Below are 27,848 nucleotides of genomic sequence, written 5' to 3'. Positions count from 1 at the left end.
AGGGAAGTATTTTACATGCTACCAAAAGAGAAAGCTAAAATAGCAATCCAGCTACAATACCATTGATTTACAATGGTGTCCTGCCTCCAGAATAAGCTATGGGAATGATCACATGAAGCTTGTAGGGAAAACCAACCAATGGTTTATTTGATTTGAGACCTGCTGCACAAGATAGAACCTTTACCCAATGCTAGCTCAGTGATCAATAACCAGAGAAACTTATGGGAAAAACCAAATAGTACTTACTGCTCTAAAAAAAAAAAAAGGAGACAACACATTGATAAAAAAGAGTTCCTCATGATATTCTGCTATAGTCATAGGTCAGTACCTTGTTTAGTGGTCAACAGAGAATCTTCCTCCTGTGACAGATGGGATCAAATACAGAGACCCACGCCAGATACTTTGCAGTCCTCGATGGGATGTCTCTATCAAATATCTCCCATTAGAGTCCAGGGAACCTCTTCCAAAGAGGAGACAGAGGGAGGACACCAAAATACAAGGACTTCTCAGTCAACACGAATAAAGCTCGTACAGACTGAAGCAGCACACACTGGTACGTACTATGTCCTCTGCATGTATAATATAGCTTCCAGTTGAGTTTTTTTAATGGGGTTCCCAAGTCTGAGTGGCTCCCTGATTCTTATGCCTTCTCTTGGCTGTTTTTTCTTGTATTTGATTTGTCCTGCCCATCTTTTATCTGAGGGTTTTTGTTTTATCTTACTGTAGTTTTACTTTGTTATATATATTATTATTACCTCTTAGAAACCTGTTGTTTTCTAATGAGAAACAGAACAGGAGAACTGGATCTGTTCACTGCTCCAGGCAGTGGTTGAGAGCTCCAAAAGTGAGGGAAGGATGACAGGGTGACCACCCCAGTTACTACCCAGGCCCAGAAACATGGGTATGAGTTGGTCTGTCCCACCATCCACCCCATCTGTGAAGTGTTGAAATGTGACAGACCGACAAATCAAAAACTGCAGGATCCCTGGGATACAGGACAACAGCAGGATATTTAAGAGGAACTCTTGGTGGTTTAGCAGAAGTCAAAGACCTCCGAGTTGACCAATGACTCACGATAGGGAGATAAATGGGATCAGGACGCATGATGTGAAATCCACAACAAATTAATGGATGTTGAAGATCTAATTTTCTTCCTTAAAAATTAAATAAAAATAGGTAATTACATCATGAGGGTAGCCATGGTAACGTTGGATAAACCCATAGTGAGCTCACGGATGAATGAGTTGTTTTGAAATCATGCCTTTGTCTCTCGACTCCTGATGTGTTTGCTTCCTGGCGATCAGAAGGTGAGCATCTCCCTTCACTGTCTGCATCTGGCAGCAAGTTCTTTACCACAGGTTCACAGCAAGGGGCTGACACCTCTGAACACTGACATCATCCTTCTCTACCTTAAATGGTTTCCCTCAGGTATTTGTATAAAAGCGCAGCAGGAGAAGAGACCAACCCTACACCTCATACTCATGTCTAGTTTGGGTGAGTCGTGAGAGTGGATTTCTGAGACTCAGCATAAAAAATGATAGGCACAATCATTATTAATTTTTTTTTGTTTTTACGAGACAGGGTTTCTCTGTATTGTTTTGGAGGCTGTCAGTCCAGCCTGGCCTCGAACTCACAGAGATCCGCCTGCCTCTGCCTCCCGAGTGCTGGGACTAAAGGCATGCGCCACCACCGCCCAGCCACAATCATTATTAATTGTATGCTTCCCTTTATTCAGATGGTTGAATTCCTAGGTTGAAGATTAAATTCTGACTTTTGGTTGTGGGAACATGTATACGGATGTGTCATTCTTCAATGTTATAGTCATTTGATTTAACCTGGGAGGTGTTGGATGTAGTATTTATTTATTTTAATCTCTGTCTGTCTGTCTGTCTGTCCGTCCATCTGTCTGTGTGTGTTAGATATAGGTAGAGTTGGAATGTTAAAATCCACTTGTGGAGTCGGGATACGTTGTGGCATCGCTTTACTGAAGCCATGGCCATGGTATAGTACTTCATCTGTTGAACCCTCTCACTAGTCTTGTGATTAATACTTAGACTTCTCCTGTTTCAATTTAAGTTTCCTTTTTGGGAATGGGAGATATTTTGAGACAGGCTTTCTCTGTGTAGCCCTGGCTATCCTGGACCTCACTCCACAGTCCAGATCTCTGTAGTCAAAGTCAGATAGCCACCTGCCTCAGTTTCTTGGTCAGCACTTACCTTTAATTTAATGTTTAATCACCTTTTCAGTTGTAAAATATGTTAACTATGCTCACCCCTCCCTCACATCTTCAATATCTTCTTTTCTTCTCTTCCAACCAACTTTGTCCTTTTTTTCTTTCTTAAACATGTGAAGCCAATTTGTACTTCCTATAAACTCTGTGCTATTTACTGGTCAGCATACAAGGCAAAGCACTCTTAAAGATCACTGATTCTCTCTCTTCTTGCAGCTATAAACCGTCAATATGTCCTCAGCCAACATCGAGAGTTGATGCCCACCCCCTATGTTACATTTTTTTTCTCGCTTTAGTTGTTTAGGTCTTGTACTCATGTCATCCATATGTATCTGTAACATGTACATAAAATATATATTATATATGTATAAGAAAAATTGAGGATCATTGCTTGTGATGAACATTTCCCAAGTAAAACCAGTACTGTGAATTGTAATACCAACAATTTCTTTTTTCCTAGTTTTCCCCTTTATGTTAGTGTGTAGCTTCTGTTCAGCCCAGAATTTCTAGGAATCATTGTGTTCATCATTTTTTTTGTCATCTTGACACATGCTTTGGTCATCCAAGAAGAAGGTGTCTCAAATCAGACAGTGCCCCCATCAGGTTTGCCTGTAGGATCATCTGTGGGGCAGTTTCTTGATTAATGATTCATGTGGAAGAGGATAGTTCACTATTGTTGGTGCTATTCTTGGGCAGGTGTTCCGGAAGTATATGTGAAAGAAAATTGAAAGCCAAGGGGAGGAAAGAGGTATGCATCACCCCCCCATGATCTCTGCTTAAGTTTACATCTGCAGTCTCTTGCACTGGACTTTCTTTAGCAATCAACTCTGATGGTGATATATAAGCCAAATAAACTCTTAGGTCTCCAAGTTGCTTTGGGTCATAGTTTAGCAAGAGAAAGCAAACTAAGAGCGCCATCCATGTGGTTGTGGCAGCTCTTGATGTCTGTTACCATTGTGGGTGTCCAAAGAGTCTTATAGCATCTTCAGAACATCATCACCAGCATGATGAGAAGTTTAAAAAATGCAAACTCCTGACATTTGCCATGTAGAAGCACAATTTGTTGTCTGTATGTAAGGTTGGTAAACCTCAGCATCCCAATGGGATGTGACTTTGAAACATGTATGTTCTAAGCTAAAGGGCATTTGAAAGTCCCTGAAGTCTGCCCTTGGCCTTTCATCTTCTTCCTCTGAGTTTCAGAGAATCCAGAATTTCCTCTTCTCCAAGTTGGACCATAGAAGTAGGAGTGTTGCTCCATATTCTCTATCTCTGTAAGTATTAGTTGGCCATGAGAGAATTTCTTGACCTAGTTCATTTGATAGAAGGCCATGATATCCTCTTTCCAGAGACGGCTTGCTCCTTTCCTACAGGAAGCATGCTTTAGCGAATCTGAGTGTCCCCTTAGGCTTTGCTGCCCTTCTTTCCTCCCTCTCTCATTCCTGTCAGACCCTGGGTACCAATTGCTGTGTGGTGACATGTGTTGATGACTCTAAACACAAAAATAGAAAGCCTCCTTTAGTCCTTGGGACTTAATATCGGAAGGCTTCCGTGCCATGTAGATAGATTTGCTATGCTTCTCTCTTCGTAAGCCCTCTTTTATTGTAGGGGTGCCAGCCATAGAAGAGACTGTATCTCTACACCCATCCATGATGTGCTATTCTAATTCTTCACTACACTGTGGTGAGTAATTATTGGGACGCAGATAGGCATCTGGGTTGCTTTTAACATAAGGCTAATATGAAGATCTCTGGTTGTGTTAGCATGTGACATTTGGTGATGAAGAAGATGCAAAGCTATTGAGCATTTGCCATGGAGTCTAATTTCTGGCTCCTAGGATAAATTCTGTGTTGGACAGTGCAGTAAGTAGATGTCTTCTTTCAGCTTCCAAAAAAGGATTACGATAATTTGTGTTCCTCAGCTGGTGAGATTCGCGGATTCTCAGGACCCTCCTCAATCTCAGAACACACTTGCCATCCATCTTATTTTTTGACTCATTTGTGGCAGGTGGTGTTCACATTTCTCCATTGAGCAGAGGCATATCACACATTTTCTGTTTGTGTGTCTTTCTCAATATATTCATCCTACCTTTATTTTTCTTCATCTGGAGTCCTCTACCTTTTTCTTACTTTCAGGTACAGGTCTTTGTTAAATATATCATAATCAGCACTCCCTATTTTGATATTTTTTTTTGAGACAGGGTTTCTCTGTATTTTTTGGAGGCTGTCCTGGAACTCACTTTGTAGACCAGACTGGCCTCGAACTCACAGAAATCTGCCTGCTTCTGCCTCCCGAGTACTGGAATTATAAAGGTTGTGCGCCACCACTGTCATGTCTGTTGCGCGGCCTGTGTCCGAGAACGTGTGGAGGGTGTCGGGTATTGACAACACAGAGACTCGTTTAATGATATAAAGAAAACTTTAAACAGGCTCCAAAAAGGTTTAAGAAAAACTTCCTAAGAAAGGCTCCCACCAGAGAAGCTTCTGCTCTCTCCTCTACCCTGGCTGGTTCTGCTCTGACCCAGAGGTGGATGTGTGTGGGTTTTTGAAGGTGCGGTTAGTCTCTGGACAAGGTCGAGGTCAGGGCAGTTTCCGTGGGAAGGCCTTTCCCAGGAACTTATTGTATCATTTTTAGTAAACATGTTTTTACTAAACATTGTCTTACAGCTGCCTACTCCCAGGCAGAAGGGGAAGTGGCCAGGAACTTATTGTATTGTTTTTAGTAAACATGTTTTTACTAAACATTGTCTTATAGCTGCCTACTCCCAGGCAGAAGGGGAAGTGGGTCTCTGCTCAAGGTCTGGTGTTCCCACAATTTACCCCTTTTTATTTTTAAATGAGGCACTCCTGGCTTAGGTTAAGTAGGGTCACCCTCCCTTTCCAGTCTTTGGGGGACCTTGAACCCCTGTTTTAGGTGGGAGGGGTCTTCCCCACAGGTTGCCCATCATCGGAGATACCCCAACCTTAAATCATCTGTAACCAACCTTCATGGCTATCGGGATTGCCATGGGCTAAGCTAAGCAATACTTGGTTACGGATCTCTTGTCTCTGGAACAAGGCACGTTTGAGCTCGGCATAAAGCCAGAATGCGTACCGCCACTGCCACCATTTCCATGACCCCCATTGACATAGCGCCTCTCCATCATCATACCCATCACCAGATCTGGGCCATAACATTCTACCAGCCTTCATCTGTTATAAGGGTAACCCGCATGTGATTTACATTTACAATTTGATAAAGTTTCTAATCGTTTTAAGATCTGTTTAGGAAAGCATTTAGAAAGTGCACTTGTACAGATACATTAGGTACAATCATTGATGTTACACATGTAGCATTATGAAAAATATGAACAATATTTGTCGTATTAGGACAAGTTGTATTTCTCCAGAAAAATACACTGGCCTAGTCGTGATTCCAGAAATAGGAACCATCAAGTCTGATATTTTAAGTGACCATGTCCTGTTTAAATACTGAAAAGAGGCTTTTGTCACTCATCATAGTCCATACCAATGTCCAAATGCTTTAAATGGGTCCTTTTTTCTCTGTTGGCTTCACGATGAAAACTCATGGGTCCGGAAGGTTGATGTAGCAGGTCTGTTGAGAAACTGGAAATCTCGAACCGACTGTTTTCTTTCTTTCTTGGGCTCTAGATTCGATGACATCAAGAATCAGGAACACTGATTTAGGAGATCTCACTCAAACTGGCTTAGGTAGGCTCCCATGGTCTCAGGTCTAGTTTTTTTCTGTTCCATGTATTTCACTAAATGGTCTGACAGTTGTCGAAGCTTTATTCTTTTTCTGCAAGAAAACACAAACATGCCCTCGACCCCAAATTAGGGTCTTCTCCACTGTCTAGTGTATGGATGTCTCCATTTGACCTGAGCAATGGTTGCTCAAGTTCCATCATGCCAGAATCTGTCTGAAGCTCACTGGCATTCACATTATAAAATTTTTAAATGAGGAGTGTATTATTTGATGAGTCATGTGGGGACTGGGGACATTATTCCCCCTTTTTTATTTAAAAAAAGAGTTTTTTTTTTGAACTGTTGAAGCTGGACCATAACAGTAGAAGGATTTGTCTACCCTCCTTGGTTGACTATCTAGGTAAATTGGGATTACTACTTAGATTATTTGTAGATGCCCATTAAAAAGGACATATCCATTAAATATTTTCCAAAAACTTTTGAAAATCACTCAAAGATTGTAAACTATATTGTGTCCAAATAACTTTTGAAAATTATTGGAAGTCTGTGAGTAGTCTTTTTCAATCTAACCTGTAGAGCTCTCACTAGCTGACAAGGCCTCATTTGTATCTTAAATTTTTTTGTTAAAACATTAACAGACTGGCTGGATGTTTCTTTTGGCTATATATAAAGTAATCTAGGTAGCTTTTGAACTATTTTTTGAAGGGATTTAAGTATCCTTTTAATCATATAAGCAGTTTACACTTACACATTCGCAATTACATTTTATACATACCGGTGTGGCCACACCATACATTTAGAACATATATATATCTTTTAGTTATCCTTTTTTCCTAGGTCATGATTAGTCTGTTGTAATGAAGCTTTCTTAATTGAAATCTATGTAAAAGAACAACTCCAGCCAATCCTTGACCTAAAAAGGTTAAAAAGTCCTATATGTTTTTATCATTTCTCCATTTGAGCTACAGTCATGGGGTATAGCCGTACCTACTCCTTGTAACTCTGTAGATGTAAGGTAGAGAGGCCAGGCTTTTGGCCAAAAGTTTTTAGAGATGACTCACAAAATAGAACTTAAATGTAAACAAAATTTTTTATTTCATATACCTTTGTCTTTTTTTTTTTTACTTAATACCAGTACCTCCTTTATTAACTGTTACCAATTTTTAATTTACTCACTTTTAATCCATCCTCCAACTGAGGGTGATCTCCCAGGTTTCCCTTTCTTTCCTGACCTTGGTGTCAGGCGAAGGCCTGGAGATTTAATCTGGTACCCCTAGCTTGGTACCCCTTTTTAACACATCCGCATAGCCTTACTGGCCAGCCTTTTAGATCTCTCAATTTCCCTCAAAAATGACCAAAACCCTTCCTATCCCCTGGGGCCCTGGTCTCCAAAGGGAGGGATGCCACAGGGCAAACCTCTCCCTGTTCTAGTTTACCTAGTTCCCTCCCCGGGCTCCAGCCCCTCCCTTGCATCATCTGGGGGCCCCTGCTTTTGTACTTGGGTGCCTGAGTGGTGAGGACCACTCCCATTTCTTGCATGAGGTCCCATCCCCAGAGGTTAATAGGGAGGCCAGGCAAAACATATGGCTGGAAAAGCCCTGTGTGGCCTTCAGAGTCTTGCCACTTTAAGATTCTGAGGCTTTTTTGGGGCACAGCCTGTCCTATTCCCTGGAGGGTCACTGTTTCTTCCTCTTTCGGCCAGGCGGGGGGCCAGAATTTATCTGAGAGGACAGAGAAATCTGCCCCAGAATCTAAGACGCCCCTAAAGGACTTGCCTTCTATCTTTAATGTAAGCTGGGGGCGGTTCTCCATAGTGGCTACCCAAAATGCTGCCGGGCCGGCACTTTCAAAACCTTGGTTGCCCCTTTTCTCTTTAATTTTTCTAGCCTCACAAGGAGCTGTAGGGAGAAGGAGCAATCCATTCTCCTGTAGGGATGGCAACAACCCCACTGCCCACTGATGTCATTATTTTAATCTCCCCCTCATTATCCTGGTCTATAACACCGGGGTGTACCTGGATGCCTCGAAGAATAGTACTGGACCGTCCCAAAAGTAGTCCGACCGTGCCTGGGGGCAATGGCCCATGCACCCCAGTATGGAGGGCCTGGATCCCCATTTCCGGTGTTAGGATTGCCCGGGCAGAGGGAGCGAGGTCCAATCCTGCACTCCCTGAGGTGGCTCTAAGGAGGTCTGAGATATGAAGGGGTTGCTCTGGGGGAGAAAATGAGTCCTGCCACTGCCCAGAGCAGGGGTCATTGCCCCGTTCACATTGGTTTTGGGGCCCTGGGGCGGGGCCCTCCTCCCGTTTCCCTGATTATTATTAGCAGAAAGGAAACTTCCCTCCCTGTCAGTTTTGGAGTAGCAGTTATTGGCCCAATGATATCCCCTTTGACAACGGGGGCATAAACCAGGTCTCTTGAGACCTGTAGTAGTATTTTGAGGGCACTCTCTATGGAAGTGTCCCTCCCTACCGCAGCTAAAACATGTTTTTCTCCCTCCCAGAGTAGGTCTTTCTTTCCCCACTTGGGGCCGAATAGCAGCAGCTAACACTTGGCCCTGGATGAAGTTTCCATCAATGTCCCTACAGATCCGGATATAGTCATTTTGACTTTTATTGTGATAGGTGCGAAGGGCTTCCTTACAATATTTATTTGCATTTTTAAATGCCATCTGGTTTATGACTGGCATCGCAGGCCCAATGCCCCCAAATATTCTTTCTGCTACCTGACTGAGACGGTCTACGAAGTCTTGAAAAGGTTCAGAAGGTCCTTGAAGGATTTTGGACAGATGATCCCCTCCTTCCTTGGAAGGCAATGCTTTCCAAGCCCCTTGGGCCGCTGCTGCCACTTGGGCATAGACTGTGATGTCATATTGCATTTGTTGCTGAATGGTGGCGTATTGACCACTCCCGGTAAGCATCTCCACATTTCTCTGGGGCTTTCCGGCCTGTGCATTCCTTTGGGCTGTCTGGCTGCATCTTTCCTGAAACTCACCTCTCCAAATCAAATAATCTCCCCCCAACAGAGCTGCTCTGCAAAGCTGCTGCCAATTGCCAGGTGTCAAATTAAGAGACGCAAAAGATTCCATTAAGGAAAGTATAAAGGGAGCCTGTGCTCCATAATTTAAAGTTGCCTCTTTAAGTTGTTTTATATCCTTAAAATTTAAAGGGTTATGATGTCGAATGACCTGTCCAGAATTGTTCGGATCTGGAACTTCCATTACTGGGGCCACCACCGGGCAGCATTGGACCCCTCCTCTGGGTCTTCCCTCCAGGTCTGAGAAGGACTGGGTTATCTCATAGGAGGAGTCCCTTTTTTCAGAGTATGGGGAAGGGTTTCTCTCCCTGTCCTGTCTTTCCTTAATTAGAATCTTTTTTAGTTCTTTTTTAAGGGCCGCGATCTCAGCAAGTAACCGTTCCTTTTCAGACTGTGACGAGTCTGAGTCTGAGCTACTTCCATTTTCTGGGTCTGATAGAGAAGGATATAACCGATTCTGACCGGAGTCCTTCTTTTTGGGTTGCGCCCGGAGATGTCTACCCGTTTTTTTGTTGTTACTAAGAGACTCCTCCTCATCCTCACTAACAATGGAGCCTCTAGTTTCAGTCATGGTCTCTTCATCATCACTCTCTGCCCCTGAACTCAAGGAGGCTTGAGTCTCAGTCTCTTGTAACTCTAAAAAAGCCTCTTTTGTGTCCTGAACTACCTGGCGGTGACGAACCTTATCTGTCAAAAGTGCTCCCCTCACTAATCTCCATAAGGAGAATGTCGTAGGGGACAAGGACTCAGATCCCTCTTTTCGTAAAAGTCTATGAAGATCACGGCGAACCTCCTCCCAATCTGGAATATTTAAGCTTCCTCCAGTAATGAACCATGGACTGGCTCGTTCGATCGATTTTAGAAAGCCTTCTAGAGTTTTAGACTTGACTGCAGTCCCATGTTCTTTAAGTAACTTTTTTAGTTGATACTGTAATGATTCTAGCTTCCCGGAACTATTTCCCATAGTTTCTTAACCCCGTCCACTTACCTCGCTTTCACGATCTCGGTGGGACCTCCAATTGTCATGTCTGCTGCGCGGCCTGTGTCCGAGAACGTGTGGAGGGTGTCGGGTATTGACAACACAGAGACTCGTTTAATGATATAAAGAAAACTTTAAACAGGCTCCAAAAAGGTTTAAGAAAAACTTCCTAAGAAAGGCTCCCACCAGAGAAGCTTCTGCTCTCTCCTCTACCCTGGCTGGTTCTGCTCTGACCCAGAGGTGGATGTGTGTGGGTTTTTGAAGGTGCGGTTAGTCTCTGGACAAGGTCGAGGTCAGGGCAGTTTCCGTGGGAAGGCCTTTCCCAGGAACTTATTGTATCATTTTTAGTAAACATGTTTTTACTAAACATTGTCTTACAGCTGCCTACTCCCAGGCAGAAGGGGAAGTGGCCAGGAACTTATTGTATTGTTTTTAGTAAACATGTTTTTACTAAACATTGTCTTACAGCTGCCTACTCCCAGGCAGAAGGGGAAGTGGGTCTCTGCTCAAGGTCTGGTGTTCCCACACACCACCGCCCGGCTTTTTTGTGGAATATCTGTTAACTGTACTTCTGAAAGCAATCATTCTAAAACACAGACTGAAAACACATCACTTAACAAATGTTTGGACATCACATTTTCTGGCTGTTCCCTCTGCTTCATCCTTAATGATACTTTATTGCATGGCATAGCCCATTTCCATTTCATCATATATATTAAGTATTTGGGGCAGTTCAATATCCTATAGCAAACCCCACAGAAACAAATGTTTACAGCATATGTCCCCTTGTCTTCCAAATGTCACAAATCTCTATGCCATCCAAATCACTGGCTCCTGGATGTCTCCAGGAACAAACTGGACAGGAAAGTTGGCATAGCGCACCTGAGAGGAATGAAGGGGACCATCTAACACGGAGTTGGAGCTATTGTTTGCTTGTTCAGAGTGATGTCAAGACATCCGTGAAAATAAGCTCCAAAGTGAAATAAAAGTTAAACACAGAAATTCTAACCATGAGGAAAGGGAAGATAATGTTTGTGAATATTTTGACATCTTTATGTTAACTAAATTTAAGTGGGAAGACATGCAGTTTGAACCATGTAGTAATTGAAAACTTTGAACTTCTGAAAACAAACTGAATTAAGCACTAAAAAATTTGAAACTACTTAAGTATTACGATATGTCTGTATTAATACTTTGAGGATGTAAAGATCATGACTAGCCAAGAATATGGTTACCGACTTAATAGCAATGTACCAAAAGAGAGACAGAGAGAAGGATAAGGGAGGGACAGGAGAAGGAGAGGACGAGCTATAGAGAGGGTAGACAAAGGGAAGGAGATCATGAGGAGTAGAAGGGGAAGGGAAAGTGTAGCCTGTGGGAAAGAAAACAAAATTGAGAGAGATTAGCAACTATCTATGAATTTTGCAAATATTTATTTATTTTTATTGTACATGTATGTGTTTTACTAGTACATAATGTCTGGTAAAATAGTGCCTACTAAGGCTGGAGGAGGCCATTGAATTCCCTGGAACAGAATTACAGATAATTGTGGGTCACCATGTGGTTACTGAGACTTGAACCAAGGTACTCTGGAAGAACAAATGTTCTTAACCACGAAGTCAGCTCTCCAGCCCTCATTCTATTGTCGTTTCAGATAAAAATAAAGGAAAAAACCAAACTCCCAGTCAAAGACATAATGTATGTTTTAAACCTATACTTCCAATACTGTAGAAGATTAATAATAAAAGTTTGAATTAAGGAGAAAAATAAAGCCTCCCTTGAGGTTTCTATTATATTGAGACCGAATCTAAGGGGGAAGGGACAACAAGCCTCTTTGCTTCTCATACTATTGAAGAAAAGAACAGGGAGGTATCAGGTCACAGCCCAGAAACAGTAGCTTTCCAAAGCTGTGTAGAAAGAACATAAGGACATGTAGGGGAGCAGAATTCTAAAGTGGCTAGTGACAATTACAAATGGTCATTACTTAAAACTGGAAGTGGTTGGAGAGTGAAGAGGACCCTACTCTCTACGTAGTTCAAAAACGTCATTCATTGTGTTGAACATGATCTTGGAGTCCTGGCTAGAGTGAAGTTGACAATGACGGATATAGTGTATTTCTGGCTTCAAGGAGCTACATACTTGTTAGTTGATAATTTGAATGAAATATTGTTGAAAGGGTTACAAAGTTGGCCTCTTGAGTAGAATGCTATTAAATTTGCCCAGAGCACTTTTACCCAGTCCCTTGGAAATGTAAGCTGTTTCTGCTTCCTGGTGTGTGTGTGTGTGTGTGTGTGTGTGTGTGTGTGTGTGTGTGTGTGTGTGTGAGTGTCTGCTTTCCAATTTAAATGAGAAACTTAAGTGGATGGTGACAAACCTCTTTCAGTAGCAAGAGTGAATCTGAATTAGTTACATTGGAAACGGGACAAGCTATGAAAGGGTGTTTTCCCATAGGTTTGAAGCAAAAATGATATAAAATAATAATTCAGGCTCTTAAGAGTTAATCTGAAAGCCATGCATCTCTGTGTCAACTCGGAGCTGTGCAGTGCTGTCGTGTTACAGCTAGGTTTCCTCTGCATTTAGAGAATGGAAGCTGTCCAATGAGCTCTTCATTCCACTGCCTTCGGGAGGACAGACATACGGAGAAAGGAGAAATAGGACATGTTTAATTTCTGCAGCACACCAATTTCCATAAGGACAGTGGCTTCAGGAAAAGTCAGAAGCGAGGATATGCACATGGTTCTAAGGACATCAAAAGGAAATCTGTTGTTTCTGTGCAACCATTACCATAATTTCCATTGTTTCTTGCTGGCAGCACAGAGGTCATTTTCTGCAACCTCTACTTCCCTTTGCAATCTTACAGTGTAGTTTATTGCCATCCCTACCTGAGGATATATTTCACATTGTGAAGCTTCTTTTTGCTCTTTGCAAAATGCAATCTTTGTTTTTGTAGAATGTTACATATCCATGAGTGTGTGTGTGTGTGTGTGTGTGTGTGTGTGTGTGTAAGTAATTAGAAGTAGCATTCCTAAATGGATCCAGAAATACACCCGTTCATTAGAAAGGAAAAAAAAAAAACACCTTTCATGCCTCATGTAACTGATGCTTTGGGAAATTCCATGACAAATATTCACCCATTGTTTTCATAGTAATCATTGCATCGTGAAATTAAAACTCTTTCAATACTAAGTGTTTTTTTTAAACAATTATCCAGCAGTGAAATTACTATACATTTTCTTCCAAAAGCAGGTTATACGGTGGGTACAGCTCCATGAAAAATGGCTGACCTTTTGATTCAGCTCCACTGCTGCATTCCTTCAATGTACTTCTTAATCTTTTCCGTTGGTTCTCAGAAAACTCGAGGCTGTGCTGAAGGGCTGGGACGCAGGCAGCTGGACAGGGTTCATCTTGATCAAGAACAGACCCGTCCCCCTATCCTCACCCAGACTTCCCCTCTTGTGCTTGTGTGTTCCAGAACAGCCTTTCAAAAGACAGTCCCAAATTGCACCAACGTCCCAAAACGCAGGATTAATGTGTCTATGAACAGACCTCTTATGCCTCCAAAATGAACTACTCCTTGCTAATTTCTCTTCAAGACACCAGCTTAATTGCATTTTAAACAAATGGGCTGCTTTGCTGGCCAACTTTTAAATGAGATAACAGCAATGTTCACTCTCCAGCAGTGATGAGTGCCTCGCAGTAGATTCAAAACTCTGCTCAATAACAGGTTTAATCTCACACCAACAGATTTACTGCAGAATAAACTGCCACTGAGATCATAATTAGTAAAACAACAACAACAAAAACCCAACCTACTAAATATTATTTTCCAAAGCAGCAGGCAATGTTTTAGCGGAAATTTTCAGCCCTGTTCTTTGTGTGTTTTATTGATTTTTATGTATGATGTTGGGAATTCATGCTATGATTTAAGGTAATGTTCTTTTATTGATCACGTAAGCAGTTGTTTCACTATCCCGTATGAAAGTGATGTCCCCTTCTCATAGTCTGTGACGCACACACCTGGGAGATGATGGTGGGACTCGCTCCTAATGTCTCTTTCATTTCTATTTTCTGAACGCATATTCACTGTTAGAAAATAACAGCCAGATAAGAAATGAGAGCTTTAGAAGCTATCTTCTCATAATTTTCTTTGTTGCAGCGATCACTGGATCATTGTGATGCAATGAAGACCCCATTCAACAAGCAGACGTTGCACAGGGCATGCGCTGCCAGCAGTATCTAAACAAATATTAATGAAATAATGGAAGAGATTAGGTGGGGGAAGAGGGTTCACTGTGCACTTATCATTTCAGACCAAACTCTGTACCCTTCTGACATTCCTGTTTATCTTACACAATAGGAAGATGCATTGTAATGGCATACCAAGGGACTTGTTTTTCATAATTGTCTCAAATACATGTGCAGAAATGTGTGCTACGTGATTTTAAAGTGGCTCATTTGCAAGCAGAGGTGAACAAAAGCTTTTAATATATGGAAAGACATACCATGAACAGATTTTTAGAAAATTTTCCTGTTCTCTTGTAAGTGAATAAAAACACACTGTGTGATGGCAAAGTAAAAAGATACCAAAGGAGGTTCACGAACAGCCTCTGTAATTTGGGGCTGTTTCCTTTTTCCAGAGTTTTTCCACCAAAGTTGTCTCCAGCTAGACTGCCAGCTCTCCTCCCATCACTCAAACACACCGTGATGGCACGTGGAGCTTGCTTTGTTTCTGGCATTAACCTTTTGATAATGAGTGTTACATCAAATGGAATTTGAGGAATCTAATGGTACTGCTGTGCAGTTTATTTTTCTAAGACCCCCAAAGCAAATTAAACCTTGGTGAATCAGACATCATACTCACAGACAATAGCAGTTAGAAAAGAACTTAAAAAATACCCATTTACAAATACAGCTTTTAACCCTAGAGTTTTTTTTTCTAGGTGATAATTCAAAAATTTGCTCATTTTCCCCTATTAAGTTGATTCTTGTTAGTAGGGAGAAAAAGGGCGGGGGAGCACATGGGCTCTGTCGTTGTCCCCACCTAATTACTCTGGTATTTCTAAGTCACAGACCCAGAGAATTTCAGAGGTCCGTGGTCGCAGAGGTTTCTATGGTTCACAAAAGAGGAGTGTGACATTCAGGAGAAGTGTGTGATAAGCTGTGAGCAATGTTTCATTTGCTTCTTCTGTTCTATGGCGAGTCTTTATTCCCTCATCACATACCCAAGACTTCCCTCAGAAAACACTCAGCTGCATAGGATTTAAAAGCCGTGGTTCTCAAAAAACACCCTGGAAAACTGTACCTGATGAAGTATGGCCTCCTGACAGATCTTGTGTAAGTTTCTGTAGGTTGCCACTGAAATTCCAATTTTAGCCTAAGCCGTGCATAGGCAAACATTTTCATCAGTAACGTTTGGCCATCTTTGCTGGAGAACAGCCCACCCCTGAATTTCTCCATGTGTTTGGGCCAACACTTTTCATCATGTTACAGAAAAAAAAAATCTTGATTCCCAGTTGTCCTCCTGCCTCTTTGAAAAATTCTCCCTGTCATTTCCAATACCAGAGTCTGATATTTCTTGATCCTAGGCATCGGCATATTTAACCTATGGGGCTTGGGATGGCTGTGAATATTGTTGGTACAATACATTTGTAGATGGTGGTGCCAGGTTGGGTTGTCAAAAGCTGGACACCCCTGGTAGTACTTGATATGGATGGAAGTACAAGTTTGCTAAGTTGAATTGGCAACTGCTTTTATAGGATTTAAAGTGTACTGGACTCTGTGTGCTAAAGTAATATCATAGCACTAGATCCTCATGGTTGAAATGAAGTCGGTATTATTTCTGTATTGTACAGGTGGTCTCTCTGTTCTCAGGTGGCAGACCTGGAATATTAGCTCATTAATCAATCCAGACCTTGTGTCATTAACACTATGCAATGCCCTGTGAGAACAAGCACCATAATTCAATCCATACTCCCCACTGGCCACTGTGAGAAGCGCTTTCTAACACTAGGTTATTTAACTCTCAGAACAGTTCTGAGAAAAGAACTTACTTCTCTTGAGTGTGCAGGTGAGAAAATGGTGACAGAGTAAGGCACAGGAGAGACACAAAGCCAAGAACTTGAAATACTCCGTTTGTGAATCTAGAACCTGGAAGAGTGTCTGGTTAGTGTACAGTGCTCAATGAACCATGTACATGCACATATGAGCATTTGATTGATCACATAACACACTATAGATGTTATATAAATGTGTCATATAGAGGAACATATATACTTCTGACAAAAGAACTGGCTTCTATTTGTGTTAAGTTTCTCAGTGTTTCCATTGTAGAACTGAGAAACTGAGAACACGTTCAGAAAGAAAACATACAAGGAAATTTAGAAACCAACGAATGGATTGAATACTTGCAAATCCCAGTCTGTTAGTTTTCAACGAGAATATTTTTCCAGCATTGTTTCAACCCTGCTAGATAAGCTCAACCTGTAGCTTGTATGAAATGATCACACATCCCTACAGAGAATGCTTATTGCCCCTCCCCCTTCTAGAAGGGTAGTTGGCAGAGGAATTGCCCATCCCCGTGATACTTAGCTAAGGAAGACTATTCTACATGCTGTAATTCAGATAAAGACTGGAACTTGGTGTTCACACATTTGAAGATCTCCATTGTGTGGGATATGTGGAAAGTACGTGACGTCACCAGATGAGGAGGAAAGGGAACAGTACAAAAGTAATGAAGCCAGTCACATTGTGTGACAGCTTCTGCCTGTCAGGAATCCTAGACAGGGTATTTCGTTGACCCCCCACATCCTACTTCTTAAGATAGGGAAGCGATTCCAGACTTGGAGTCAGTGAACATGGTATGTTCTCCGTGATTCTGATGAAAGCCCTGCCTGGTCATCATTTCTGTTGTACAGAGGAGGAAAATGGGGACAACAGAGAAAGCCACAGAGCTCACGACCCAGTGCCAGTGGCCACGAATCTGGGTGCAGGTGGCTCTGGAGGTTGGTCCTGCAAAGGCTGTCTTGACTGTCTTCTGTATCCTCACTGTTTCATGGCTGCTGTACTGTTCCTGAAAAGGGGACAAGGTAGAGCACTGCCTGAGGAGAGTACTACATTTCTGCTCCTGGTTTCTGCGTTTACACTAGTGTATTTTCTACTGTTTTTAAATTAATATTGCACATGTGCTCTGGAATCAATCTACTTATAATTGCACAAGATCCCACCTTGTCTATAGCGAACTGTCTTCAATTCAAATGGTTGCGTCTACTTTTCCCAGACCTCCCTGTCTGTCAGAGTGAGCTCCTGACCCATGATGACAATGAGGCAAGTGCAGCGTTGTGACACAATGCGTGACTCTGTGAACTCCTGCAGTGCATTTTGCTTTAGCTGTAGAATGTTTTAAGGCTTTGGCGAAACCATTGAGTTCATAGCCAACAATATTGTTTGTCAGGAAAAGGCGTTTATGGTCTAGCCCAAGGGCTTGAGTTGCAGTTCTGGGTCCCACACAGTGTGTGGGAGAGAATGGACTTCAGCAAGTGGTCCTGCATACGTGCACCCTTGCCAGTAATATACATTAACAGAACCCGAATCATTGTGAGAGGGAACAGTTCATATGTTCTGCTGCCTTTTAAAACTAATTTTAGGCGGTGTAAAATTAAGGCTGCATACAAATAATTCATTAGAGGAGTCCATTCCCTACACCCACCCCCAGTTCAGTTCCATTTTGATCTTTTATCTCTGAAGCAAGGCTTGTCAGTTCCGCATCAGCCAGGAGGTACTCCTTCTCTCTTCATTAGCTCGACAGAGCTGTTTTTCAGAATCTATAATATTGGCTATTTTCCCCATTTGTGAAAGCCCTCTGTAATTTAAAGGCTCCATTATGGAATGGGGATTTTGATCACAGCAACTTAAAGTTTCCTTGTGAAGAGTCACATGAGTAGTGTAGGTAAATAACTAATCACAGATGATCTGATTTCATCGGCGTCCATAGAGGCAAACAGATTCTTGTTTGTTCTTTGCACAAAAATCAAAAACAAAACATCAATAAGACATCAGTTCTTCATTATTTTCTCCCAATAGTCTCTACAAGAAGTTCTGGCTGCCTTTCACCTTTGAAATGTGGAATGAATGGTAATGTGATATTGTTACTTTGAATTCACTTCCCCATCTTCCTCTCTGCCTGCCTTATTTTCCTCCCTCATCCTACAGTAGCTTACTGACACCAATGAAGTGGGGAATGCCATAAAAATACAGAAAATCTCTCCTGGACCCTTCAGGTGAGTGTTACGTGCTATGTTTATTGTAAAGCTCCTTTTTCGGCTGCAAACTGAGAAAGTGGGCCAAGAGTTTGAGCCTCCTTTGCTTAATCTAGTCCCTGTCAGAAGAGCCTTGGTGGCTGAAGGACTGTAGCTGGCATTTTTGAAAATGCCTCTCCTCAGAGGAGCCTATAATGCGGTGCCATGTTCTGTTGTCTTCACATTGAATCCTTCATGATGCTAAAATAGGAGTTCTCACATTTTCAGTGGTGCTTGCCTGCATGAACAGTTGACCTGGTTGCTAATCTCCATGTCGTAGGTGGGGCAAGTCTTTATCTTAGCCACAATAGATAGAAAGCTGTCAAAGAGGAGCCAAGCAGTCGGAAGAAGCAAGCTGGAAGTTTCCCAGTTTGAGTTAAATTGTTTAGCTTGAGAAGCAAGTTTTTAAAATTTAGACAACAGTGTTTCGTTATAATTTATCTCAAACTACAAGCACTTTTCACCACTGAAAACTTCAATAAGGATTCATGAGAATTTAATATTTCCATCATCTGTCATATAATATATGGTCTTTCAATTATTTTTTTTGAACAATGGTTGTGGGATAACCTTCATCAATGCTAATTGGATAGATAAGAAAACAGTAGAATCAGTGTTTTAAAATGGTCCAATTATGTAGTTTTTCTTGGGTGAATCTCATAGTTGTATTTTATCTTATTTAAACAAAAGCAATGTAAGATCACTTCTACCAAAACGAATAGTACACATTTTATATACCTTCCAAATAATTGTAAAAATTATGAGTGAGTGCTTCTAACTAGAGTAAAGTTTAACTTATCATACCATGGAATCTAATTTAGAAAACTTTAAAACTATTCTTTAAAGATACTGAGAATATGGCTCAAGAGGACATCATTGATCATGAGGCAACTGATAAAAAAAGAGAATTGATAAGACATATCTCAATCATGGAAATATATTTTAGGCATGGGACATTTTTATATTTACTTACACATTAGTGTAAAGTGATGTTCTTGCTCATTTCATTTTTATACAATGTGTATAGTTGGTTAGCATGCTAATTGGGAGATGAATATGTTCAGCCACCCTCATTTGAAAGTTTCTGTAGAGTTAAAACAGCACACCAAACTGAATCGTTTTCATTCCTCTATTTCAAGTCTAGGGTTGAGACTCTCTCCTAGACAATACTGCCGAGGTTTATGACACACACAAGACATTCCTCTGCCACACCTTTCACTCCTGCCCCAGTGAAGAATGTGTTCAAATGTCTGTTACCTCCCTTGCTCTCCTGTACCGGTGGTTGTAGATAGCAGTGATGGTATTGCCCAGTTAACCACTGGAGATGCCAGTCCTGAGACAATCTTAACAAAAGGAAATGAAAAACAGCCAAGTGAACTCCAGTTATTCTAAAGAGACATTCCTTTCATTACTATAATTAAACCATTTTCAGTAATTTTTGTTGTTCCTTTCCCCATTCATCCTTTCTGTTCCTGCTCTCATGATCTTGTCACAGAAATGATTTTACCCATTGTCTGGACTTACTGCATTTCTTATGTCTTCACTTCATTCATCCCGTCTTCCCCTCTGTACCCCAACAGTTGTTTCAAGGGTCTACTTAATGTTGTCTCTTCTCTTTCTTATTCATGGTGCCTATACCAATGTCTTTGCTATGAACCAAAGTTCACTCAGCATTTCACGCTCACCAACTTCTGACCCCATTTCAGACTCCATCTTTATTCTTAGCAATTTGAATCCAATCAATTTTGGGGGTTTCCACCACGTAAATCATTAAGCAAGTGGCCTTGAAATCATTTATCCAGCTTTGTGTGATACTTTAGGTCTTGCCTACAACAGTTTTTCTTAAATAATTGAGTGTATTATTTGGAATATAGTTTATTACGTTCAGATAGTTTTAAAACTATTTGTGCTGTCATTACGATGTGTCAAGTTGCACAGTTCATTTCTTCCATTGTTTCCATTAGAATGCTCTCCTATCTAGATGTTTCCTACTTCAGCTATGTCTGTCCTGCTATAGAGGCCCAGACCATGTACCCATCCTGCCTGATTAGTGCCCTGATCTGTCCAGTTACATGTTGCTTCCCTGCCCTTGATTATCTGATGCCTTCAGAAGGCGGCTCACAAAGCTTTTTATCCCAGGAAGCTGTAACATCTACTTCCGCATGGATTACATGTCACTATACCCTTTCGTCTTGAAGTCTGTGTGGTGCAGTGTCTTGCACCATGAGGCTGACACTCATTGTTACGTGGTGACAGGCAGCATGAGTGAAGACTTGAGCAGAGCTAAATTGCTTACCTTGGAGTCTTAGTTCAAATGTTCAGTTGAGGGGTTCCTTCTCCTAGCCTGTTTTGGAAGGATGAGTTTTACTATGAACTGCTTTATGATGTTAGTGTTATGGAAAGAATTATAGTCTGAGACATTCATTCTCTGGTGCACCCTAGCTGTGAAATGGCAGGCAAGTCACATAAAGGGTGAGTTATTCTTTTCATAATTAGGAACAATAAATAACAGTTAAAGTTTAAAACATCCTGAGTGTGTGTCAGGAACTCTTTGACTACGTTGCTTATCTTACTGTCTTTAATCCTCCCCAAATCCTGCCAGGCTGATCCTGTTATTGTTACCTTTCTATGAAACAGAGGCTGGGTCAGATCCCAGGTTCAAATAGCTATTAGATGATAAGACACCGAATTTAAACCCATTCATTTGAACTCCAAATGTGAATTCCACATAGTCAGGGGGTAGGATGAAAGCTGTAAAGGTTTAGTGTACATTTTTATTTTTCATTTTATTCATGCCTAAAAATATCTTTCTAGAAAAGCAATGAAGCCTCAGCTTTCTAGCCATATAACCTGCCCAGTCATCCAGACCCGTTCCACGGGAGGGTCCCAGGGTCACTTTGACGAACATTGAAATTTGTAACGAACTTTGAACCTGGCTTCAGGTTTTCACTCTGTTGCACTCTTTCCATCTTAAACCAGGTAGATGGACTTAATTTAAGGTTTTAAATATATGATAATATTTTGTCAATATATAAATGTGAACTTCATGCTCACATCCTTTTCCTTCAAAAAAAAGCATGTTTTATTTCAAAATCTATATTCTAAAATAGCTAAAAAGAGTTTCTCTAAAAAGAATGTGCTGAATAACATATATTACAATGTCCATCAGGGAAACAGGAAATATTTGGTGACGTGCCCATCCTGCTGAATACTTTGGCTTAGGTCCCCATGAAATAATACATATAAGCACGTGCATTCCCTTCTACGATTTGCTTGATGACTTCCACGATGTCTCTTTACTCATGTTCCTTTGTCATTCTGTCCCCTCCCCGGCTACATCTTATTCCTCTGCGTCCTCTGGGCAATCTGTGACAGCTCATCCAGATTTATTATTCCGTTTAGCAATGAACTGTGTTGTCTCTCACAACTGAGATGTGCTGTATATTGGAAAATGGATAACAAGACACTGCAGTTAGGCTGTTCAGCTTGACATGGGGTTGAAATGAAAAAGACTGTCTTTGCATACCTGCTGTGTTGTTTCAGGAATTTGTTCCCGAGAGTAGAAACACATTGCTTCCCTTTTCACAGATTCCTTACTATGAGATTTCTTATAGTAATGTACAGCGGAGATGAAAATGAACTCTAGACAACTGGTGTCTTTCTGGAAGATCTCTGGAGCATGCGTGTCATGTAGGTGACGCTGGTAACATTGACGTGAATAAATGATATTTTTGGATAAATGGGGAAAGGAAATGAAACAAAACTCATACTGGGGCAGGTTGTACTTTGGCTTCTTTTGAGGTTGCAGAAAAGTTATGTCTCCTGCAAATGCAAGAGAGGAAGGCATGAAATCATATGATCTATATGATGTGTTTAAATGGGGGTCTGCTGGGCTCAGATGTAGGATAACATCGGGTCAGAAGAACAGTTCCAAGCAGAGTGCCAGACAAGAGCCTATAAAGTGTTGTGCTGGAAGGAGTGAACCAACCCACAGTTTTATGGAACAGAGAGTAACAGGTAACATGTGTGCCATGTATAAAAATATTTCTGCTTCACAGATTTCTACCTTCCACAGCCTCGTCTACGAATTTAGCAATTTATTGGGAACAAGGCTACAGATGGTAGTTTTACCATCAGCTGATCATAAGGTGGCCATCCTAGAGATTCAGGTGGCTTGAGGTAAGTAGCTTTGTTTCTTAAGAATACAAGAAGGAAGAATTAGGAATGCAGACTGCTAAGAACTCAGCCACATGTCACAGGATTTGGAGATGGAGACTGTGGCCACAAAATACACAAGCAATTAAAATGTGGCCTTTTAGCATTTTATTTTATGTGAGCAAGGTAGACCTCTGGTCCCCACAACTACAGGGTAATAAAAGTATGTCACTATGTTCTTCTGTTTGTGCTGAGTTCTTAAGGCCAGAGGAAAGTTGTTTCTTAAGGTCATGGAACATTATGGAAGCTTTATGTTTCAGAAATAATAATCATTGATGCACATATCAACTGCCTACTCTCATCCTCAACACTGCTTCCTACCTGTGTCCTCAGCCACCTACAGCTGCTGGCTTATTTAGCTATGTAATCAGTGTTCAGGCTTCGTTGGGGTAGAAGCATAAATGTCCGAATGCATTCCAGATTCTCTACAAACTACTAAGACTTTTTTTAATTCTCCATGTTTGTTGGACTTTCTTTTCTTTTTCATTGCAAAAAGGGTCTTGCTGTACAGCCTGGGGTGGTCTGGAACTCAGAGATCTCCCTGTCTTCAGATTGCTGAGATTAAAAAAATGTACTACATGCCCAGTTTATTTTTGGGACTCTATATCATCATTTTTGTGTATGTATGTATGTATGTATGTATGTATGTATGTATGTATGTTTGTATGTGTGTGTGACATGTTCAGATGACCAATGGAGGCTAGAAAAGTGCATTGGATCCCCTGGAGCCAGGCTTTAGGTTATAGCCGTATAATGAGGGCAGTAGGAATCAATCCTCAGTCCTCTGAAACAATGGCGATTGTCAATTGTTGAACCATCACTTCCGCCCCTGGTGAGCTTTGCTATGAAGATCATCCATTTACTTGTTTAGTTGGAAAAGGTTCTTGTTCAGGTTCTTCTTTGCCTGGATTACTTTTATATTACTTGAGTTAATTACAAATATCTTTGCCCTAAACCTCTTGTTATTCTTCCATAATTGAAAGGTTAAAGGGGACACATCTGAAATGGTGCCAAGTCTGTCACTACGGACTTTGCTTTTGCCTTTGCTTTTGACACAGGGTGAGACAGCTGTATGGAAACTTGTTCACCTTCTGGAAACAATTCTGTTTACACTAATTGAACAGAGAGATTGATATTTACTCTACATCCCTATCACCATTGAAATGGTAACTATGATATATGGAATCTATTAGATGCTAAAATGTACCTTACAAACTGCAGTCTGGGATTCACTGCTATTATACAGCTCAAATGCTCACAAAATGGCAGAAAATCTTTGCCTCTTTTACATGGCAAGTGATCTTATTTGAACATCAGGAATATAATTAGTGGTATTAGAGTTAGGAGTCATTGATGCTTTTAGTTGGATGACCGAAGGTCTTCCACTTGTCCTGACAGACCAAGCTTTGATGGTACCTTGATTGCTAAGGAGGGTCTGGATGGAGAAGGTCATTTGGCATCATTTATCTGCTAAACTGAAACAGAGACAAATGTGTCTCTGTGTTGATGGTACTGTCTCGTCATTAGGAGCTAGGTAGATACGGTCTTAAGAACTCTGCAGTCCAGGAATGACCTGGACTAGCAGAAGGGAGCATAGTGGTGAGGACAGGAGATAGAAATGGGCTGTACAATTTAGGTAAAACAGGCCCTGAAAGTGCATAGTTATAACACTTTACCTTGGCTAGAAGCTAAAGTGTCCATACCAGAAGTTGGCTCTGATTCTTATCTCTCGTCTCCTAGATGAAACAGTGCTTTTATACTATACATGAGGGTGTGACCACAATTCCAGTTCAGACACTCATCCCTTCTGGTAAACAGCTTTGGAGCCAGGTCTCTATGTTTCTCAATTTCATATTATCTCCTAGAAGATTTTTGTATCTCAATGATTGAAGAAGGACTATCAGAGTTGTGCAAGCCATCACCGCAGTCACAGTTGTAATGCAGCTCATTAAGAGGAAACTTTTCTTCTGGTCAAAAGAATGGCATCTACACAATGGAGTTTACACAATATCGTCTCTCATTTTGAGAGTTAATTCAGCTGGATTGGTGGGAGGGGGCACCAAAAGTCCACCCTCCAGGAAGGCTGATTCACTTAAAAGGAGTTGGGTGGAATAATTATCCTACTAGTGAGACAGGCACTTATCTTCCCAGAAATGTCTGTGAATGCAGTTGCTTACAAAGCCTCTGCTACGTAACTAGTAAGTCAGCCTGATTTGTGGGTAACTTAACAAAGCTTACCTTGACTTTTTGCTATCTTTTGGAAGTCTCATCATGCTTTCCCAGGCAATCTGGAGTTCCTGCGTCCTTCGCAAAAGCCCCCTTCTACCTTGCGGCTGTGAACAAAAGTCATGATTTTATCTTTTTTCTTTCCTTCTTATAAGCATCTGTGATGACTGACAGCTTGTCTTGCCTGTTGTTTCTCACTTGAATTCTTTAAATTCATCGTTGGTCTTCATTTTTTAGTCTCTTTTGAAAACTTCAATTAACAAGAATGAGAACTTAAAAGAGAGATCCCCAAGTGTTCACTGTAACACATGGTGATCCCAAAGTTTCCAGTATCATTAGCAATGCCAAGGCAGGCATCTCTGCTGGACTCCCCATGAGTGATGTGGCCATTGCTGACCCCACTCTAGGGCTGATCAGGGGACCTGTGTGCAGGTATGATCTTTCACATGAGTAGTATAAGCCATTCTCTCAAAAATTCTTTAGGATCATGACTCACTGGAGATTTCCTGATCTTGGTGGAGGGTTGTTGTCTCTAGTTGAAAGATTTCATATAGGATCTATCCCAGCACTGACACCCAAAGCTTCCAGAGTAAAGAAACAAATGATATTTTATCATTTTATTTCAGATTGCATCGGAGGAGGTATTGTGTTATCATGATAAAAGTATTGTGGAAAAAACTTTAATTGCATAAAAATGATGCTAGTTTTTAAAAGTCAGGATTTTCACTTTAAAAAAATCTGTTAACAAAATGACATCAGTCCTTTTGTCCTTCCTGGAAACACTTATCCTAACTGTTCTGTTTCTGAGTAACTCTCTCCCAAGGCGAGCTTCAGGGGGAGTTTCCCAAGCCTCCAGCCACTGCTGCTCTTCCTTGATCAGATGGATGGCGGTACCAGCTGCTTACTCTGAGTTTCACTGTTACAATTTCACTTTATCAATCATAATTCAAGTACTTACTGGAAGAACTGAATTCCCGCTCTGTCTCCATAACACAGTGGATAGATAGTAATGCGCACCGTGTGGGGTGCTGGCCTTTGTGAATCATCCCAGGACTCTGAATCAGGGAAGTTCAAGGCAATGGATTCTGTCTTTCCAGTGATAAGGATACTATATTTTCTCTATTTCCCCATTTGCTCTGCCACATCATGTCCTCTTAGCTGAAAATCAGAACGCATGTCATTTACACTACTCATATTCTCTGCCGTTTGGAAATCTAGAGTTACCCTTTTACATTGCCGCTTGAGGCCTGGAGAAGTAGCTCCAATATCAAATGCTGGCTGCTCCTCTGAAAGATCTGCAGCTCAACTCCCATCACCCACCTGGTGTTTGAAACCATCTGTTACTATAGTCCTAAGTTAACCAACACCTTCTTTGGGCATCTCTATGTAGCAGCCACAGACATACATGCAGACAGAGCACTCATATACACAGAATACATAAGGTTAAAAATGTTTATCCATTAATTTCAGTGAAAAAATAAATATGCATTTATGAATCAAATAAATATTAAAATTACATTTTGCTATTTGAGAAAATATAAGAAGAAGATGGAGTCCAGGTAAAACAAAATGGAAAAGCTTTGGAGTTCTATTCCAAAAGATAGATAAGGGGGGTTGCAAAGGGAAAATCGAAACAGTAAGGAATATTTTCTTTTATATTTTGGTGTGATTGTAGGAATTTATTAGTTTTTCCAAAATCATCCCTCTTTCACTTACCCGGTGCACTATGTAGCTGTAAGATGCTTCCTCTCATGAGCACGAATAGGCAGCTTCACGGTTTTAAGTCATTGCTACCTTGTAGGTAATACACACTGCTGTGGGACCACCCAGAAGGCACCTCTAATTTACATTCAGGGAGGGATTGAGGAAAAGCAATTTGAAAGCAATGAACAGGAGACAGATTAAAAAAATGCAATTATGCCAAGAAGAAGCCTTCAATGGAATGGCAAAAGATGGAAAAGATTCTAAATTAAGAGAAGACAGTCTTTAAGAGAATTCAAGCGCACTGACCAATATGGCGTCTTCTGTCCTGGTAGCATCAAGGTTCAAGTAAGTTTGCAGACCCCCGACAGGAACATTCCTTAGATATATTGCTGGTGGCCACAATGCTGAGAGAATACTCACAACTAATCTCATGTGATTACACAACATCACTGTTTTTATCATATTTTCACATAGATATATATTATTTGATAACATATGCATATATGTAAACTAATCTAGGACCTAACTTCAGGAGGACAGATGTATATTTTTGCTTACATGTAGTCCTTGATGTAATCAAGTTAAGACTTCTTCACATTCCAGGGACACTTGCTCTCTGCTGCACAGCCATGGAGGAGCCAAGTGCTGCTCCTCTTGAGATGATGTCTACTACCCAGCTGGAGGGAAACAATGACCACTAAGAAGGAGATGTGAAGATATACTTAACTAAAACTAAACAGCTGACCTCGTGGAACTCTAGACAGTGATTGCCTGAGGCATGCTTCTGTGACAACACTGAACTTTCATTTGAGGCTAAGAAACGAAGCTAATGCACCTTAATAGCAACCACAATAATTATTAATATTTAAATTGAAGATGCTGGAGGACCACTAAACTTCCTTGCTGTCTTTACATGTTTATGTATTCATAAAATCATACTTATAAATGTTGGTTTCAAAAGGTAAATTGCAAGTTTGAATTGAAGAAAAAGTTGTAGACTTTCTAATACTTTAGAGAAACTCCCTTGTTAACAAGAAGGTCAAGTTGGGTAAGTAAGAGAAGGAAAGAGATACTTTAATAAAGGCAGCCACTATGGGGTTAGCAAGAAACCTGGTACTAGGGAAATTCCCTGGAATACACAAGGACAACAGCACCTAAGAATCTAAGCAATAGTGGAGAGGCTACTTTAAGTGCTCTTCCTCTATAATGAGATTGATGACTGCTTTAAATGCCATTCTAGAGCCTTCATCCAATAGCCGACAGAAGTAGAAGCAGAGATGCACTGAAGTACTGAGGCCAAATTCCTGGAATCCAGTTGTACACAGGGAGGGGTGATGAGTTAAGGGGTCAAAACTATGTTGCAAAACCCACAGAAACAGTTGATCTGAGCAAGTGGGAGCTCAAGGACCCTAGTCTGACAGCTGAGGAACCAGCATAGGACCAAGACAGGCCTCCTAAACATGA

General features: G+C 41.1%; 1 long non-coding RNA gene across 1 annotated transcript in view; it reads left to right on the top strand.

The window, feature by feature from the left end:
• The window catches only part of LOC110339555, a 34,761-nt gene extending 7,553 nt beyond the window's left edge, over positions 1-27,208 (top strand). The window contains exons 2-4 of the long non-coding RNA XR_005879145.1: positions 369-553; positions 22,298-22,418; positions 26,988-27,208. This is a non-coding gene — a long non-coding RNA (uncharacterized LOC110339555). The remainder of the gene's footprint in view (positions 1-368; positions 554-22,297; positions 22,419-26,987) is intronic.
• Positions 27,209-27,848: the final 640 nt, after the last annotated feature.

The sequence above is a fragment of the Mesocricetus auratus genome, unplaced genomic scaffold (genome assembly GCF_017639785.1).
Source record: "Mesocricetus auratus isolate SY011 unplaced genomic scaffold, BCM_Maur_2.0 Super-Scaffold_100009, whole genome shotgun sequence".
NCBI classification, from domain to species: domain Eukaryota; kingdom Metazoa; phylum Chordata; class Mammalia; order Rodentia; family Cricetidae; genus Mesocricetus; species Mesocricetus auratus.
Note: the sequence above shows the minus strand (reverse complement) of the source record. Positions and strands in the feature narration are given on the sequence as shown.